Source organism: Condylura cristata, unplaced genomic scaffold, assembly GCF_000260355.1.
Source record: "Condylura cristata isolate star-nosed mole 26May11 unplaced genomic scaffold, ConCri1.0 scaffold00012, whole genome shotgun sequence".
In the NCBI taxonomy this organism is placed as follows: domain Eukaryota; kingdom Metazoa; phylum Chordata; class Mammalia; order Eulipotyphla; family Talpidae; genus Condylura; species Condylura cristata.
This window is the reverse complement of record NW_004567113.1, coordinates 6,768,235-6,786,822: the sequence shown is the minus strand read 5'-3', so window position 1 is coordinate 6,786,822 and position 18,588 is coordinate 6,768,235. Positions and strand designations below refer to the sequence as shown.

At 33.1% G+C, this 18,588-nt stretch overlaps 1 protein-coding gene across 1 annotated transcript in view; it reads left to right on the top strand.

Moving 5' to 3' along the window:
* CCSER1 (coiled-coil serine-rich protein 1) overlaps positions 1 to 18,588 on the top strand; it is a 939,806-nt gene that overhangs the window by 428,254 nt on the left and 492,964 nt on the right. The window lies entirely within an intron of this gene.

Sequence of the window (18,588 nt, the reverse complement as noted above, 5' to 3'; positions counted from 1 at the left end):
GGCTGAATCAGAAAATGGATGAATAGGCAGCAGCCTACTCATCACCACAAATTCTCTTCCTTATTCTTTCTATTCCAAATATTCTCTACTTAATCCTTTTACAAATTTTCATTTGTTGATCCTGACCCTGAAACCTCTGCATCTTGGTGTCAGTTCTCCATTTTACTCAGGCCTTCTGCAAACACCCCACCTCCTGATTCCCTAACAGCTGTTCTCAGTTGCCTCCTGCTTGTCTGCATTAGCCAAGTTTTCATATAGTCTTTTTATACAGATGATCACAATCTTAAAAGTGCTAGCTAATGCTACAGCAGCACTGGGATTCAAATTCCAAGAATTGTTGTGTCCTCACCTTTCCAGAATATGAACTGGAATTATCCTTGGGAGAATTATGACCAAGGCAGAAATAACTATGGAGTTATTGTCGTGCGTTTGTGAATCTGGCAACTCCTTTTAATCCTCATATCATTTCCTCCTTTTTGGGTCTTCTTTAATTCTATATTTCAGTCATCCATTTTTCTGATTCAGCCTTGGTGATCTTTTCATAGAAGAAATTCATCTCATGTTCTCAAATACACCTAATAACTAGATACATAAAAACACAGTGAGTGAGAAATTTTTGTTTGGCTGACCATAGATATTTCAAAATGATACAGAGAGTTGGCTATATATGTTAACTAGTAAGATGTTTATCATCGAATTTCAATCTTTGAGATTGGTAATGACCACTAGTTAGTTATTGATAAGAATGATAATGACGTATAGTGAAAAAGTGTCATATACCAGATTTTCTTCTTTAACTTTCAGGACAATTCAATGATGTAATGTATGATCATCTTCATTTTTCTGATGAAAACTTAATATGCAAATGTTTTATAAACCTGCCCAAAGTCATCTGTCAAAAGGCTTATAATTTTTATTCAAATGAAGCTACTATTATAGTAGTTCTTAAAACTGTGATGTCTACTGAGTTGAGGAAGAAAATTATAGCTGTTCCAACCTCATCATAATGTTCATGGAACCAGAATGGTCTAAATATTGTCCATCTGAATTATTGCTTATGCTTTTTGATATGCAAAAGTATCTCCTACATTGAAACTTGTTAGAAGAAATGTGACAAATAGACAACAATAAAGTCACTTGGGGACCTCCCTGGTGGCACAAGGGGTTAAAAGTCAGCTCTATCAAGCTATTGGCAGCAACTGCAACATGATTTCTATCCCTGGCCAGGAAGCTGGCCCACATGGCACAGCAGGCCTCTCCTGTCTTTCCTGCTGCTTCCCTCAGCAGTGTATTTCAGTAGATCTGCCTGTTTTTCTCCCCACTCTCTCTGATTAATCCTATCACCCCATGTACCTATACCCTATATTCTTGTATGCATAAGTAAAAAAATAATAAAGTTGCTTACATAGACTATTAAAGAAAGGGAGGTTATGCATACACTTGTAAATACCACTTAATGATGAAGGATATAAAATATTTGAAATGGTTACACAGTACAGAACACAATGAATATGTTACCAGATGGAGTTAAGACTTCCCAAATGCAAGTCAGTCACCAAGCAGAATAATTGTTGAGGAAAGCTGGAAGATTCAACAAGGAACAGAAATTCAATTTTGTTATTAAGTTGGAGCAAGTCAGAGGGATTGCTATTGAACCTTTTAAATCACCCTTACCTGATTGCTCTGGAGGGCACCATTCTTGCTCACCTCATTTTGTACAAGAATTTATGCAAAGTGACTCAAGTGCATTCTTCTAAATGGGTAAATTGAAGGTTAGTTTCTCAGGCATTTTTGTTGCCAAGATGAGACCAGCTTAAAGTCTGTTCTTACAACATTTCTCTTTATTCTGAAATTAATTTGTGAATGCATGCATTCAAAATCTTCTTAGAATAACCTAGATTTATAGGATATCAAGAAGTATCAAGTCTAATTTGGAAACAAAAAAGAGACATTAATTAGGAGTCATTTATGACAGAGATAAGATAGGCTTTAAGAGATGCTTGGATACTACAGTGATGAGGCAAGCAGAAATATAGTGTGGGCAATTAAGAACAGATTGGGAAAATCCTGCGTGAAAACCAAATGAGTGGGTAAATTGAGATTGCAGCTACAGGTCTTGGAGGACACATACTTATATGATAGCAAATATACAATACAACCACCATTATTTACATTTTTCTTTATTGATCTCTTGAAAATAATATAATCCAACTATTTGTTAAATAATGTTTGTATTAAAGTTTAAATTAAAAAATATTTGGTTGTATAGGCAATGGAAAACAGCTATGTACACATGTAGCTATTTTAAAAGTAGATTAAAAAGGAAAACATTTTTATATTCCTAATTCATCACATTATTTTATTACTGAGTCAGTCTACCCTTTATGCTTTATACTTTGAAAGGGCAACAGTAGAAAGAGCAATGAATAAAAAGGCAATAAAAATAAATTCAGAGTAATGATCCAATCTTTCTGTTTTCTGAAAATATAATTGAGATTTAGCCCTAACTGAGAGTCTCGTTTCATATTTTACCACTTAATGATTTCTGATGGTTAACCAACAATATGTATCTGGTACTATTTTAAATGAATAAAATAAAACTTTTAATGCCTATATTTTAATGAATTAAGTTGTGAATAAAATCTCTTGTAGCTTTGTGAAAAGATTTAACATTTCTGTTTAACTTTTCCTTCAAAATAAATTTAAGTTTTTCAAGTAAGCTTAGAAACTCCAAGGGAAGGGCCCTCCCTGGTGGCACAGTGGGTTAAAGCACAGCACTACAAAGCTAAAGCCACTTCAGTACTAGTTTGATTCCCGGCCAGGGAGGTGACCCAACTGGCATATCAGACTCCTCTGACCCATCCACTACTCTCCTCAGCAGTGTATTTCATCAATCAGCCTGTTCTGCTCCCCAATCTGCCTCTAATGAATCCTCTCACCACCCTTGCACCTCTGGCCTGTACCCTAGTACTATATGCTTTAATAAATAAATCTAAAAAAAAAGAGAAAAGAAAAAATGAAACTCCAAGGGAAAAAATATATATATATGGCTTTAAGATAAAACTGTTGTAAAAAAGGAAAAGAACAGATGTTCTCACTTTTCTACCTAGTACAATATCTCTTGATACCACTATATCATTACAAAATATTCATAACTCCATATTGAGCAAATGTCTAGTTCTCCTTCTTAGTGACAGTATATAGTGATGAAAATTTATGAAATTTTTCATATTTACTAGATTTTTATACATGAAATATTAAAAATAATTCTAAAATTAAATTGTGACTACTATTACATACCAGCATCATCTATTTGATTATATATATATATATAACTGCATGTTTGTGCAAATACAATTTTTTAAATTTTAAAACTTAATCCCTCAAAATCAGCTCTTCTTTTTTTTGAAATGAATACTAACTCATTGTGTCACCATCATAAACAAAATATGAATGTGTATGAGCTCAAAAAAGACATGTAAAGAATTAAAATTTATCATTGGTGTATAAGAGTAAAGATTACAATATGAAGAAGCCCATTTAATATTTTCCTTTAAGAAAATACATTTTAGAACCTGGACTTCAGGTATTTGTATTATATCTTACTTCAAGAATTAGGCTAAAGACTTTTCCAGAAAAACTGTAACAAATGCTGCCAGTGCACTGTCCATTTCACTTTTTTTTTTTTAATGTGCACACATATTCCAGGTGAACATTAACTCTTCATCAGCAATGAGCTGTCTTTGTCATTGAAGTGTCCTTAGCTTCAGATGCCTTCCACCTACTTTGTGTAAAGAGAAAAATCTCCCTGAACAATGACTGACTTTGGGGGGAATCCATAACTGGGCTCCATTACCCTTGGGCAGGGATAATTCAGAGATGAGACTTTGCCTTCTCCAAACCTCTCCTAGAGCTCTCTACTCTTAGTGATCTTGAACCTGCATTTCTAAACATACTCATTTTGATTTCTTTATTCTCCTATTATTTTTTCCTAGGAACATTTTCTGAAAAATCAATTTTGCAGAAATTGTCATCTCAGTATACATTTCAGGATATCACAAGCAATAATCTGATTTATTTTGTTTTGAGCTGACATTGGTTTATGTGAACACTGCTAACGTATGACATTAGATAATATATGTCATCTCAAAAACACATTGAAGGAACTATTGTATCACAACTTTTGCTTATAATAAGTCAATATAAGTGTCATTACAAATAAATCCTACAAGATAGGTTTTTATATAACAAATTGATAGTATTGATATTATGACAATGATAATATGAAGGTTTGAAGACATCCTTGCTACCTGAATGTCATTAACATAAACTCATGTAAATCTGTTATTTCCTTTATAAACTTAAAAGTTTACCAATGTATTTTGAGAGAAACACAAAACCAAAAGAAAATATATGATAAAACTAAATTAAATAAAGCCAAGTGAATTATACAATCTTGCACATAAGCTTTAAAATGTGGAATTTCTATAACATATTGATATTGAGGCTTATTTTAGACAAAAAAAAATATTAAATAAGCAGATATATATGTATGTGATTTTAATATCAAGCAAACTGAACATTGTTTCTATTTCATGTTCTCATTTGCTTTTTAAAAGAAGGTATTTTACTCGTAAGTAGAAAAACTAGACTTTGGATGCTTTAATCTATGCCAAAAATTAGACTCAAGACTTTTTTAGGTAAACTGCAACAAGTGTTGTAGTTACCATTATAGTATAAATCTGAGAGTTCCAACAGGGGAGGGAAAAAGAAGGGTCTAAATGAGGGGAAATAGCACAAGAGAAAGGGAAATCCAGAAGTATTGACTTGCCTTTGTTTATTTTATTGAGGTAATGTTGGTTTACAGAACTGCATATGATTTAGTGGTATAGGTTCAGTACTTCTTCAAATATAAGTTACCACAACCTTCAGAAAACTAAAACCCTCATAATCATGGACCATTCAAACCCTATTTCCTTTGCATCCACAGCCTACCCTGCCTCTCTGGTAGTAAAATTTCTACTTTTACCTTTTTTTTTTTCTTTTTAGGAATCCCATGTGTTTTTCCTTACATATCCACCAATTTACATTATTACCAACAGTGTATAGGGAATTCCCTTACCTCCACATACTCTGTAACATTATTTTTTCTTGTCTTTTGAAAAGCGGTCATTATCACAAGTCTGAAAGGAATGTCTCGTCTTGACTTGCATTTCCCTAATAGTAAGACATGATGAAATCATATCTAATGTGCCAACTGGTCCTCTATATGTTGTCTTTGGAGAAAAACCTACTCAGGTCATCTACTCTCTCTCTCTCTCTCTCTTTTTAATTGGATTGTTTTACTTGTTTACTTTCATGGATTTCTGTCCCCAAAGATATCTTTTTGGCCATTGCCAAGAAGCATCCCTCTCGCTCTTTTTTTTTTTTTTTTTATGGTAGAGTTCTAACATCCAAGTCAACATATCCACTTTATTTTAGTTTCTCTTTATAGTTTGAGGTAATGTTCTAATTTTATTCTCTGAATGTGGCTTTCCAGTTTTCCTCACACCATGTATCAAAGGGATTTTCTTTGCTTCATTGTAAATTTTTGACTCCTTTGTCAAGAATTGCCCATGTGTGTGTGATTTTATTTCTGGACTCTCAGTCTGTTCTGTTAGTCTATTTTTATTCCAAATCCAAGCTGTGTTTACTCTCACTTCTTAGTATAGTTTTAAGTCAGGGTGTGTGTTGTTATAAGCCTGGAATATCATACATCTTTTCCATGTCTACTTACAACATATACAGTTTCTCAGGGTACTGTTTTTTTTTTTTTTTTCACCTCTTTCATTAAATCTATTCCAAGATCTTTGGAGGGAAGGGGAGTTTTATGTGATTGTAAATGGAATTATTTTCTAATTTCTCTTTCTGTTATTCTGTTATTTACAGATAGAAATACAACCAATGTTTGTATACTAATTTTGTGACCTGCCGCTTTAGCTAAATTCATTTATTTTTTCCAGTTGCTTTTACTGGAATTTGGGATATTGTCTGTGCATATTATTGAGTCATAATAATGGAAGTTTTGCTTCTTGTTTCCAATTTGGATATTTTATTTGTTGTTCTTGTCTAATTGCCCTGAATAGCATTTTTCATACACATTTAATAATAGCCGTGAGAGTGGACAACACTGATGTTCTTAATCTAGAAAAAGCTTTCAGTTTTTATGATTGAATAGGATGTTGGTTGTGTCTTACATAGCTTTCATCATGTAGAGAAAGATTTCTAGTTGGCTGATTTTTTAGAGTTTTTATCACAACTGGTTATTGGTTCTTGTCAAATTATTTTCTGCACCTACTGATATTGGTATATGATTATAGCTTTCCTTTTATTAATATGATAGGTCACTTTTTTCACTTTTTTTAATAAGAATCATTAATTTATGTATACAGAACTGGGATATGGGCCAGGGGTGCAGGGGTGGTGAGGGGATTCACCAGAGTCAGTGTAGGGAGCAGTGTAGGGAGCATAGCAGGCAGATCAACAAAGTATACTGCTAAGGGTAGCAGCAGGTGAGAAAAGAGAGGTCTGTTGTGCCATATGGGTCAGCTCCCTGGCTGGGAATTGAGCTGGCGGTGAAGCTGCTGTCTCTAGTTTTACTGTGCTGTGCTTTTATCTGTTGTGTCACCAGGGAGGGCCCTGGTAGATCACATTTATTGATTAGGATATGTTGAACCAGCCTGTGTCAGTGAAATAAATCTCGTTTGATCATGGTGTATGCTCTTTTAATATTTTAAAATTTAATTTGCTGGTATCTTGGTGAAGAATTTTGCACCCATGTTCATCAGATATATTGATGAATATTTTTTTTTCTTTTTTTGTAATGGCTTTGTCTGGGATTGGAATAATGCTAATGTTCCCTATGCAGTATGTCTTTGTCTTCTTTTGTAAAGCCTTGAGAAGATACATATTATTTGAGTTTGGTAGGACTCATTAGTGAAGCTCTTTGCTCCTGAACATATGTTTTGGGGTGCTATTATTTAATATCCTTACTTATATCCAGTCTGGTTAGCTCTTGTATATTTTCATGACTCAATCTTGGAATGCTGTATGTTTCTAAGAATTTGCCCATTTCTGTGTGTTGTTATGCAATTTATTGCCAAATAGGTGCCCATAATACTCTTTATTTATTTATTTGTTTGTTTGTTTATTTAATGCATACATAACTGGGTTACAAGCCAGAGGTGCAGGGGTGGTGACAGAATGGAGACTACAACAGGCAGATTGACTAAGTTCACTGTTGAGGGGAACAGCGGGCCAGACAGGAGAGGGCTGCAGCCCATGTGGGTCACCTCCCTGCCCTCTGGAGCAAGCTTTGCAGTGCTGCGCTTTAACCCGTTGCATCAGCAGAGAGGGCCCCATAGTACTGTTACATCCTTCATTTGTTTTTTCCAGTTTCTGTTGTAACTTTTCTTGTTTTTTTTGTTTGTTTGTTGGCGTGTTTTATTTGTTTTTTCTCTATCTCCTTGTAAATCTAGATAAATATTTGTCTATTTTGCTAATCTTTTCAAGGAGGCAACTTGATTTCATTAACTTTTGAACTAACTTTTGATTTAGCAATACGTTTTGTTAAATTTGCTTTTTTATCACTTCCTTTCTTGTATTGAATTTGTTTTGCTTTTATTCTTCTTCCAGTTAACTTACCTGTAAGATTAATGTTTTTTATTTGTATTTGTTCTGTTTTATAACGTGGCTATCACTCTTGCTGCATATTGTAGATTCTACGACATGACTTTTTTTATTTTTACTTGCCCCTGGCTTTTTTAATTTTTCATCTTTAATCTTGTCATTGGCCCAACAGTTGTTCAGTAGCATGTTGTTTATCCTCCAAATATGAATAGTTACCCCCTCTTTGTTCTTTTGATTGATTACTTCCTTCAGATCATCATAATCCAAAAACATGCTTGAAATGATTTAAGCCTTCATTAATCTTTTGATGGTTGCTTATTACCTGAATAGACTTTCTTTCTTTGAGAATATTACATAGGCACATGAATAGAACATGCATTCTGTTGATTTTTTGATGGGATGCTGTAAATATCTATTAAGTCCTTCTCATCTATTTTGTCATTTAAGATCATTTTTTTTTGTGCTTAATTTTCCGCCTGAATGATCTACTACTGCTCTGAATGGGGTATTAAAGTCCTACTCTTATTGTGTTACTGTCAAAGTATGAAAATATAATTCTACTTTTTTAGTACTGTCAATACACAAAAACGTTTAAAATGCTGGTGTGTGAATGTATATACCTTAATAATACAAGAAATGAACTTCTATAAAAACTGTCATTGTAATCAGGGAAGTTAAAGTGATATTTATTGTTCTTAATAGTAAAACATTTTTTAGGGGACAATCTTTTTGATATATGCCAATATATCAAAATTTTTCTTCCAATTGTACAGTTAAATAAGAAATAAAATTAGTGAAATTTAGCAGTATTTGCTTTACTTCACCAATAAATTCCCCTGAATTTATTTTATGAAAAATTAATATTTTCCTGACTAAAATAGTTACACATTAACAGACTGTCACTTTTATTTTGCTGATCAATCATTCCAAAGATTGCTCTAAATTTCAATTTGGCATATATCATTTTGACAGATACTTTTAGAAGTTAAATCCTTTATGTATACCACACACACACACACACACACACACACACACACGTGTGTGTGTGTGTGTGTGTGTATATTGCAGCAGGTAAGACCTCTTGGGGAGATTAGTGTACTTACTGAAACCTACATGAAATTTCTCATCCTTTCCACTATGTGAGAATATGACAATAAGACACCATCTGTTAGAAAGCTTTGTCACCTGATAGTGAATCCGCTTAGAACTTGATCTTGTACTTACCAGCTTCAGGATCTGTGAGGAACTGATTCTGTAGTTTAAAAGCTACCCATGCATGGTATTTTGTTAAAGGAGTTCAAACTGACAAAGTTTGATGAAAATTGTTGTTATTTCACTAAAAGTATATTCTGACCAACTTGAAATAACATTAAAAATAACAGAAAACTTAATTTAGACACATAAAAGTAGATTTTCAAACAAAAGTTCTATGTATATATTTTAATAAAGCATATAGCCTCTCTAGCATAACTTAACTACAATTTGATTTAGATGTTTGGAACAATACACATTAATGTAGATCTAAGTATTTAAAAGAGAATTGAAAATTAAATAGCTTTAAAATTAAATTAAATGTCCAACATTTCTTAATAAATTGTTGTTTTGTACTCTATGCTCTTTTCTCTGCATTAGAACAATCTAAAATACAGATACTTCAGGAAAATTTGGTATGTTTTTTCATAAACAACAGTGATATTTAGTGGGACCTGAAATTGTACTTGGGAATTATTACATTCTAGAGTAAACTCTTTTTATAGGATATTGATAATGTTAGACTGACCAAAAATAAGTTGATCTTTATAGGAATAAATGGAGTTTATAAAGTTTGCTTTGCTCAGCTATTTAAAAGATGAAAATATGTGAATAAATTTGCATCATAGTTATAGGAATCAAGTTAGTTTCACATTATAGATCCAAAAATGTGAAATGTGTAGAATCATTTATATTTTAAGCTGTAAGACTTTTGACCCAAGTGATTAAAAAAGGATGGAGTAAATATAAGTTAATCTTTGTATAAAATATAATAAAAATATAGGCCCATAGAGAGTTTTTCAGATTCCTTGTACAGAAAGTGATAGGGTTTTTCTGGAATTTATGGGACCTGGAGTATACCAGACAAATAATGAAAAACCAGGTCATGTAGAACTAAATTAATAAAGCTAATGATTGCTAAACTGATTTTGAAGATGTAGAAACCATTGGTGCCTGATCTGCTTTTATTTTATTTGAAAGATCAGTTTGGCTATAATATGGAGATGTGTCAAGTGAAACAAAACTTAAAGAGAGCATTTTTGAGTGATTCTGGAGAAACATTATAAAGGTCTAGAGTAAGCACTTGCATTTAAAGAGAGAAAGGGACACATTTGAAGGTTAATTTAGGAAATATTTTCTGACTTTGTGATAGATGGAAGTGGGAAACTAAGCATACAGAGCAACTGAGGTTTTTTGTTGGGAAATTATTTGATAATAGTGCATTATATTGGTGAAAAGAATACAAAAAGAATGAAAAGAAACCCAAAAAGAAAGAAAAAATATTATAAGATGGCATGTTTTGTTTTGAATATGATGAGATATTTCAAGAGGGCAATTGAAGCAGATATTTTTCACTATTTGACAGTATGATATATGGAATAGATATGTTTAAAAGTAGTGTGTAAATTTTATTCATAAATGAACAAAGGGGCCTCCCTGGTGGTCTAGAGGTTAAGTCTTATTGCTATCACTGCCATGGCCTGAGTGTCATGCCCTCTAGGGAGGTGACCCACAAATGGGTGACAGCAGACCACTCCTGTTCCCCCATTTCTCCCCTCAGCAGTGTATTTTCAGTAAATATGCCTTTCCTGCTCCCCACTCTGTCTCTGGTGAATCCTGTCACCACCCATAACTGTGGCCTATACTCTAGTTATTTGAACAAAAATAAGTAAATAAATGTTTAAAAATAATTTAAAAAATGAATGGGAAGGGTAAATGTAATATCTTTCAGGATTTTGATTTGTGGTAATGTTGCCTTCATTTAATTATTATTAATCACTTTAATTCAAGTCAGCTTCAGTTCTTTAGTCTCTGGAATTAGTAAGGTTTACGTTATATTTACAAAATTCATTTTTATTAATTGGTATAAAAGAAATACTTGTAATTAGACAAATAAATAAGGTAATTATGTGTATACATCTAATTATATATTGTCTTTACTAGTAAGTAAATATTGTTTTGAAATAACATTATTTTCACTATTCTAGTCAGTATTTTTAAATTATACTTTCAATATTAGATTATCACTAAATCTATATGCAATTATTTTTCTAGTATGATTTTTACATATTTGAGAACACAGTTTAGGACTATGTAAACTAAATAATCACATGTATACTATTTGATTAATTACACCCACTATTTATACTAAGGACTAATTAAAAATGAAAAAAGGCACACATACAAAAATGTTCAAATAATGTCTAAATGTCAAAAAATGTCTAAATAAGTTATAGTTTAAGTAAAATACAATGTATTTTATCATTTTAGGTTTCTTTGTTAGAAAGGGAAAGCATAATAAAAAGATGTTCCATTAGATATTTTATAACAAAAATAACTGAGTTACAACTATAAACCATAATTAAAACTGAAGTAAATAGGCATGTATAGTTTCCAACATGCATATAACACATATAGATTGAAATGGTTGATGATTACTAAAATTTCATTTTTATTGCTTAATTCATAATAAATAGAAATATTAAATATTTTTAAATCAGGAAATAAAACTGTTCTTGAAAATTTCTGCTTATGATGCTACCATTCTTTGTAAATTTGGAAATATTTAGTTTGTGATTACTTTTCTGTTTCCTTGATTTTGATTTTGGCAGTTTTTTAATTATAATATGCAGAAAGATATTTGGGTCCTTAAAAAATGGGAATGTAAGAAAAGACTGTGGGAGTAACTTATTAAACCTGACAAATAAGAGTTCAAGGAGCAAGTGTAATTAGCAATTCAGATGTTAATAAATAGTATTCTCTATCCCTTCCTTTCTTTGCTATTTTATCATTTTCTCTTGCTTGCTTACTTTCTCCATTTTTTTAAAGGACCAATTCCCACATTTCTCTTGAACACTGCTAATTCTCAAACTATTTTTGACCCAAGCTCCACAGGAAATATTATTTTATTTTGTTTTTCTTAGTTCTTGTAACAAGATACCCAGGAAAGTTCTCTTTACAGCTTGGGAAAAGTGTTTACTACCTGCAAATCAATTAACTGTCCTGGTGATCATATTGCATGTGTCTAATATAGAAGCAGGTGACATTATAAAAACAGTACATTATGTGTGAGGAGAGTATTGGAAAGTTTTGGTTAAGAAGACCAGTGCCTACTTCCACCTGAACAGTCAGTGTATTCATGTAAAAACTCTTTGTGTTCTTAGCCAAGTTACTAGCACTATTTATAGCTTTCAACAATCATGTCATCACATACATACTTGAGTGCTTCACAGTCATCTCATTCTTCATCATGCTCAATATGTTCAGTTCACCTTCAAAATCGATTTGCTCTGCTTTATAATCCCACATTTATTGGCTCCCAATTCCAGTGGAACCATCTCTGCAGTGTTTCTGATTGCAGAACTAACACCAATACCCAGCATTATCTTTCAAATCCCCATGTCTTCTCTAGCTCTATTATCTTTTCCGTATAGCAGCCAGACTGATGTTGCCAAATAGTATTGAATGATCACCACCCAACCTTCGAGTTTGCTTAGAACAGAAACTTTGGAAGTCCATTTTCCTTAAACTACCTAAATGATAAATGAATAGCTTAGCTTTAAAAGCAAGCTCTTATTTTGAGTCTTGGAAAACTGCTGTATGCTATCGCTCTTGCCAATGTAGATAACTACATTATCTTACAGATTCCCTTGAACCAATACCTCCCCTGTATCTATTTTCTTTTCCATATTGCAGATAGACTGTTATTGCTCAATACAACTGAATCGTACTTAAACATTTCCATGGAACTTATGTTTAATTCTATGGGAACTTTACATAAAAGCGATTGTTTGGTGGAGCCTGTGTTTTGTGATCTGTGATCATCTGATAGTTGCTCATTAATTTCTGGTCACACTGTACTTTTTCAATTTCTCAAAAACAGATATATAAAAACCTCCCTTTCTTCTCAGTGTTCCATGCTTTTCCAACCTTCTCCTCCCCCCACTCTCTTTTCCCCTCTCACATCCACAGTCTGTAGTCACTGCCTGTCCTTCTCTTGCAGCCTTAAGCCTCAAGGACATTTCCTCAGTAAAGAAGGACATTTTCTACTGAGTAAGGATATTTCCTCTATTATATATAAATAAGGGGCATCCTCCATGTTAGTTTCATTCTTAGTAACTCTGTGCTTCTATTTATTTGACTTACCAAAATTATAATTATAATTTTCCTTATGATTTATATCAGTGAAACAGCAAAGACAACATTGACTTGCTATTTTTTATATGAGGAAGTATCATGTTTAGTACTTAGATATGCCACTTTCCCTGAGAGCCTTTCTCTGCCTGCTGAAAGCTAGCAGGGGTGTGTCTTACCCAGTTGAGCTCTAAAACATCTTACAGTGAAGAGTTAGCAAAACATTTCATGGCATTGACTGTATTTATAAATATAAAGTATATAAAATAATACAAACATATTATTTTAAACAATTTTAAAATTGGACTGTATTTCTAATGACAAGAATGAACTAATTCTAACTTGCATAGTTAAATCTACTATAATTAGTGATGGATGAGTGAATCAATTATACTCATTAAATATTTGTTCAGATCAGTTGAGTCCAGCTTTAAATGTTTTTGCCTAGATTTTCTGTCCAAAACAGGCAGACATCCAAAGCAACTATTGAAGTCCTCTCGTCATATATATCCCCTTTAGTATCATTGTTTTTACTAAAGTTTGTTTTTCAGGTCTGCACATATGAGGTTATATTTTATTTTATTTTTTTTTTTTTTTTTTTTTACTTTTTCCAATGAATTAGGTCAGGGAGGTTTGAAGGAAGGATAATGCATTTTTATGACATTGAGAATTTCTTGAGTTTGCTGTGAAGCTTGATCTGTGTGTACAATTTGCCTGGTGAAGTTTGATTCATGACATCTGTTGTTTTCTAGCTGATTGTCAACCTTAATGCTCTGCTGACTCTGCATGTCTTTGTGATCTTCTATTGTCTCCCTGATGCGTGTGCTTCTGGAATGCTGTCATCAGCATATTGCTGTTAATGAATCACTGCCTTGCAAACTTGTGTCACTGAAGTTTACTGTAAGATTTTTTTTTACTGCATTAAAATTAAATCAATACCATAAAATAAAATGTTCACGTGCCATAAGTGAATGTTTTCTTTAAAAATGGGTATCTCATCAATAAAACATAATAAGCCAATAAATAGATAGATAGATAGATAAATGCATACATACATATATAAACTGAGCGGATCTCTATGTCCTGACCTTCCTGAATAAAAGTATCAAGCAAGAAATATATAGAGTAATTTTTGCATACTTTCAGGTGTCAATTTAACAATTATAAACAGATTTCTGTATTCATTGGTACTTATTTTTCATGGCTGAATTATGTTTCTCTGATCTTTATAACTCCCCAATAACTATATAAAACTCTTATTATTCAAAAGTATTCAAATGTGTGTGATAATTCAAAAGGCATAATTTAAAAAAATCCTTCTTTGCTCTCTTTAATTCAGTGCTAATTGAAAAATAGAAAATTAAGAGAAATTAAATTATAATTCAATTCAAATCTGGGTTGGAATGTAGCCATGTAAACTTCTAATACATTCTTATCTAAAGTGACCTAGCGGCAACAGTAGAGTTGCTGATACAAATAGAAAATTTAGGTCATTCCAACAGGGCAAGTGTTGGTGTGTTTATCTTGATTGACTGAGGTTCTGTTCTATGAACAGGACATGCCAGTCAGAGGCTTGTTTATTTATCCCCAGGATATCCTCTAGTTTATAGATGAAGAAATCCGAGTGAGAGGTAGAAATCAAAACAAGAAATACACTGCTTGCATTAGTCCTTTGCTACAAACATGGGCCAAGATTAGTTGAGTATCCCCTGACAAATACATAGAATGTACTTCATAAACCAGAATATTGTTAATTAGGGAGTGTTTGGGCTGTGAGATATTAAAAAAAAAAACTGAATAATTTCCTACAGAAGGTACTTTTATATTAATTCTTTATTTCTTAATTGTCTTCATTGGAGGAATTGTCGTATTATTTTCACTCAGAATTTAAAATTCATACAGTCATGAGGATGGAGTATATAATCTTTTCTAGAAAATATATTCTAATTTATTGCTGAAAATTGTTTCACTTGATGTTACCATTAAATTCTCAGGCACTTTGATTTAATCTTATTCTTTATATCCTCATTTTTGTCACATTAATTCCCTTCTCCTCCTTTTATCTGTTTTCTCTTGAGGTACTTGTACAACTTAGAATTGCTACAATAGTTCCTTCGGTTATGTGTTACTCTTCATAAGCATCTACTTAAATTCACATACCATACAATACTAGAAATTTCACTGTCTTGTCAGGTAACCATATTAAATTCCTTATAAGAAATCCTTCAGAATTACACCTACTTCATCAACTAATGTCTAATGAGTTATCTCAAACCTCATATAAAATCTCTCCTTTATTTTAAAAAATGTGTGTACCTAGAATGTGTGGCTCTCAATAGATGTGATCTTAAGCTAAGAAACTTATATTATTGGAGAAAACTAAGCAATCAAATTAATAAATGTCAGTTCAAATGTGAGTCATTCAATGATAAAAGAGTTTAAAATAATAACCTGAAGATGGGAATCTACTTTAAAAAGGATCAAGATGATGTGGTGTAGTTGCATAATTGAATATTATTCAGTGATCAAAAATGATAAAATCATGACCTTTACAGCGCCTTGGCTGGAGCTAGATGGGGTTATGCTCAATGAAATATTTTTATTTTTCAATATTCAATATTTTTATTTTTTCTTCTAGCTTTAGAAGAAAAAATAAAAATATTGAATGGTATCACTTATAGGAGGAATGTAGAAGAGCCAACAAGAGATCTAATTGGATAACAGTAGCTATAATAAAAAAAAATCAAAATAATCATGCAGTTAGTGAAAATCATTTATAAGGTAAAAGGGAAACAGAACCTTTATTTAATGTAAAATCAAAGAACTGTTACACTGAGATTTCTGCAAACCTTTAATATGCCATTACACGTTGTGAATCTCCAGAGGGCAGATGGAAGCTACATGTTTCCCAAATGGATTTATCAAGTAACCCACTTTCCTGGTGTTATAACAGGTATTCAAAGGGATGGTAGCTTTTTAAAATTTCTCTATAACTCACATATAAGTGAAGACTTCAGGTATTTGTATCTTTCATTCAACTTCTTTCACTGTGATAACATGACTGAAGAAGGGTTACATAGAGATCCCAAAGTTAAGGGGCATGTGCTCTAAAATGAGCCATCCATCACAAAAAGACAAAAGAAACTATTAGTGTGGCAGATCTTTTTTAGAAGCAGTGAATATAGAGACAGACGGAAAGAAAGGATAATCCTATAATAGATTTCCAATAAAATACCCTAAATTATGCATTCCCAGGGCTGCTGAGGCCTAAGGATTTACCAAAAGTGTAAATTCCCATCTGTATAGAATAACAAGAGAAAGAAAAGACAATTCTGGCAAAAGGTGTAAAATCAGTATGCAAATCAAGATAATGACTGCCATTGTCTCCACCCAGGCAGGAGAGCATCCTGGCCCCATAGCTCTCACCCAGGATTCTCCAGTGTCTCTACTCTACTGTCACACAAAATAGTATTTAATTTTTAACCATTTGCATCTATGTCTATTTAGAAATTTTAATTTCCTTCCATGTAGTAATATTGATATGCACATGCATACATAACAAATAGTTCAAGTATGTCATATTTTTTTATTTCAAAAATGCCAGCAAAGTAGTGTAACACTAAATTTTTTCACAAAAATGATTTGTGGTGTTTTTAAAGAATATATGAAGATAATAATTTTTGATTTAGATATGTCGTTTCTCTTATCAGTTAATGAAGTAGATTGAAATTTTATTTGTTTTTTACTTTAATAATAATTTATCTTTTTTTGTTGTTGTTTTGTTTTTTAAAGATTTATTTATTTATTTGTGCATACAGAACTGGGGTATAGGCCAGAGGCTCAGGGGCGGTGAGAGGCTTCACCAGAGACAGAGTGGAGAACAGAACAGGCAGATCAAGAAGTACACTGCTGAGGGGAGCAGCAGGCGGGTCAGGAGAGGTCTGCCACACCATGTGGTCACCTCCGGGGCAGGCGGGAATCGAACTCATGCAGAAGCGGCATTAGATTCTCAGCGCTGTGCTTTAACCTGCTGCGCCACCAGGGAGGGCCCGTAATTTATCTTATTTTTAAAGTTTTAAAGTTTCTGTATTTCAGCAAGTCAAAAATAAATTGTTTACTTAAACAGTCCGAATAGTTTGTTAGCTTACTTAGATAACTTAGAGATGAGAGAGAACTGAGGGGGAAAAGTAAGGTTTGTGGAAATGTTACAAGGCAACCCAGTATGAGTTGGGTTGCCTGACTGTGGGTCCTCACCCACGTGCTTGAGACTCAACTGCAGACACACACAGAAGGTTAATAATGGGTTTATTTACAAGAGAAAAGGGAAAGAGAAAGAGAGATAAGTTGATTAATGCATCCTACCAGTTCTGCTGACCTGAGGAACATGCTGAAAGCTGGCAAAGAACCAAGAGACAAGCTGAGAGCCACAACCCCCAAAGTCAATGTGTCAGGTTTTATATCCAAACCTGGCTGCTTAACTCCATCCTCAGGTCCCAGCATGCTTTGCTTTGGTGTTGCTGGGATTTGTAGTTCCAGTATTTGGGTGGTGGTGGAGCCAGAAAATCTGTATCTATAGAGTTCGATCATTTTTCCCTTACAGAAAGGAAGGAGAAGAGAAATAAGAGAGGATGAGTTTTGCATAATTGGCAGTTCTTGGTAGAAAGGTTTGTGATAACCACTATTCCTTCTTGGGAAATGATTAATTAAATCATAATTTTTATCATTAAGATAGCATACAGGCCCTCCCTGGTGGCCAGCAAGTTAAAGCACAGCACTAAGAAGATTAAGCCACTTCCACATGAGTATGATCCCCACCTGCCCCAGAGATCCACATGGCACCTCAGACCTCTCCTAACACGCCCGCTGCTCCCCTCAGCAGTGTACTTCGTCGTCGATCTGCCGTTCTGCTCCCCAGTCTGTCCCTGGTGAATCCTCTCACCCTCAGCATCTCTGGCCTGTACCCAATTTCTGTATGAATAAATAAATAAATCTTTAAAAAAAAAAGATAGCATGCAACTATTTTTTAAACATTCATGAGTTAAAAAAGGAAAATGAAAGAAATTCTTCTTTAAAGCAAGTTAAAGCAAAATAGTCAAATGGAATCATGTGAACTTTCTTGGAAAGTTTTTCAAGTTTCTTACACTTTTTAAACTGTAGTATTATAATTGAAAGTGGGTACAAATGACTGAAAATCTCAAGATGGAATGTAAACATGTGATTTCAGTGCTCAAAGCTATGTCAGATACTTAGAAATATGACATCATAATAACATCAAGCTCCCCCTTTTATATAATATGCACACTTAGGAATGAGAGGAAACCACAATTGCAGTCCGTCTACAAAACCAGAATTAAAACATTTTCAATTAGAGTATGAAATCTCAAACTTCCATCATGCCACTCCCCTGTTTTATCACAAGGTTGGATAAATGTCAAAGTCCTTAAACTGCAGATTGCTAGTTTTTATTTCCCAGAGGAAAGAAACAAGAGAGAGAGAAAAAAAGTTACATGGAATCCATTGTAGTAGTGATATTTA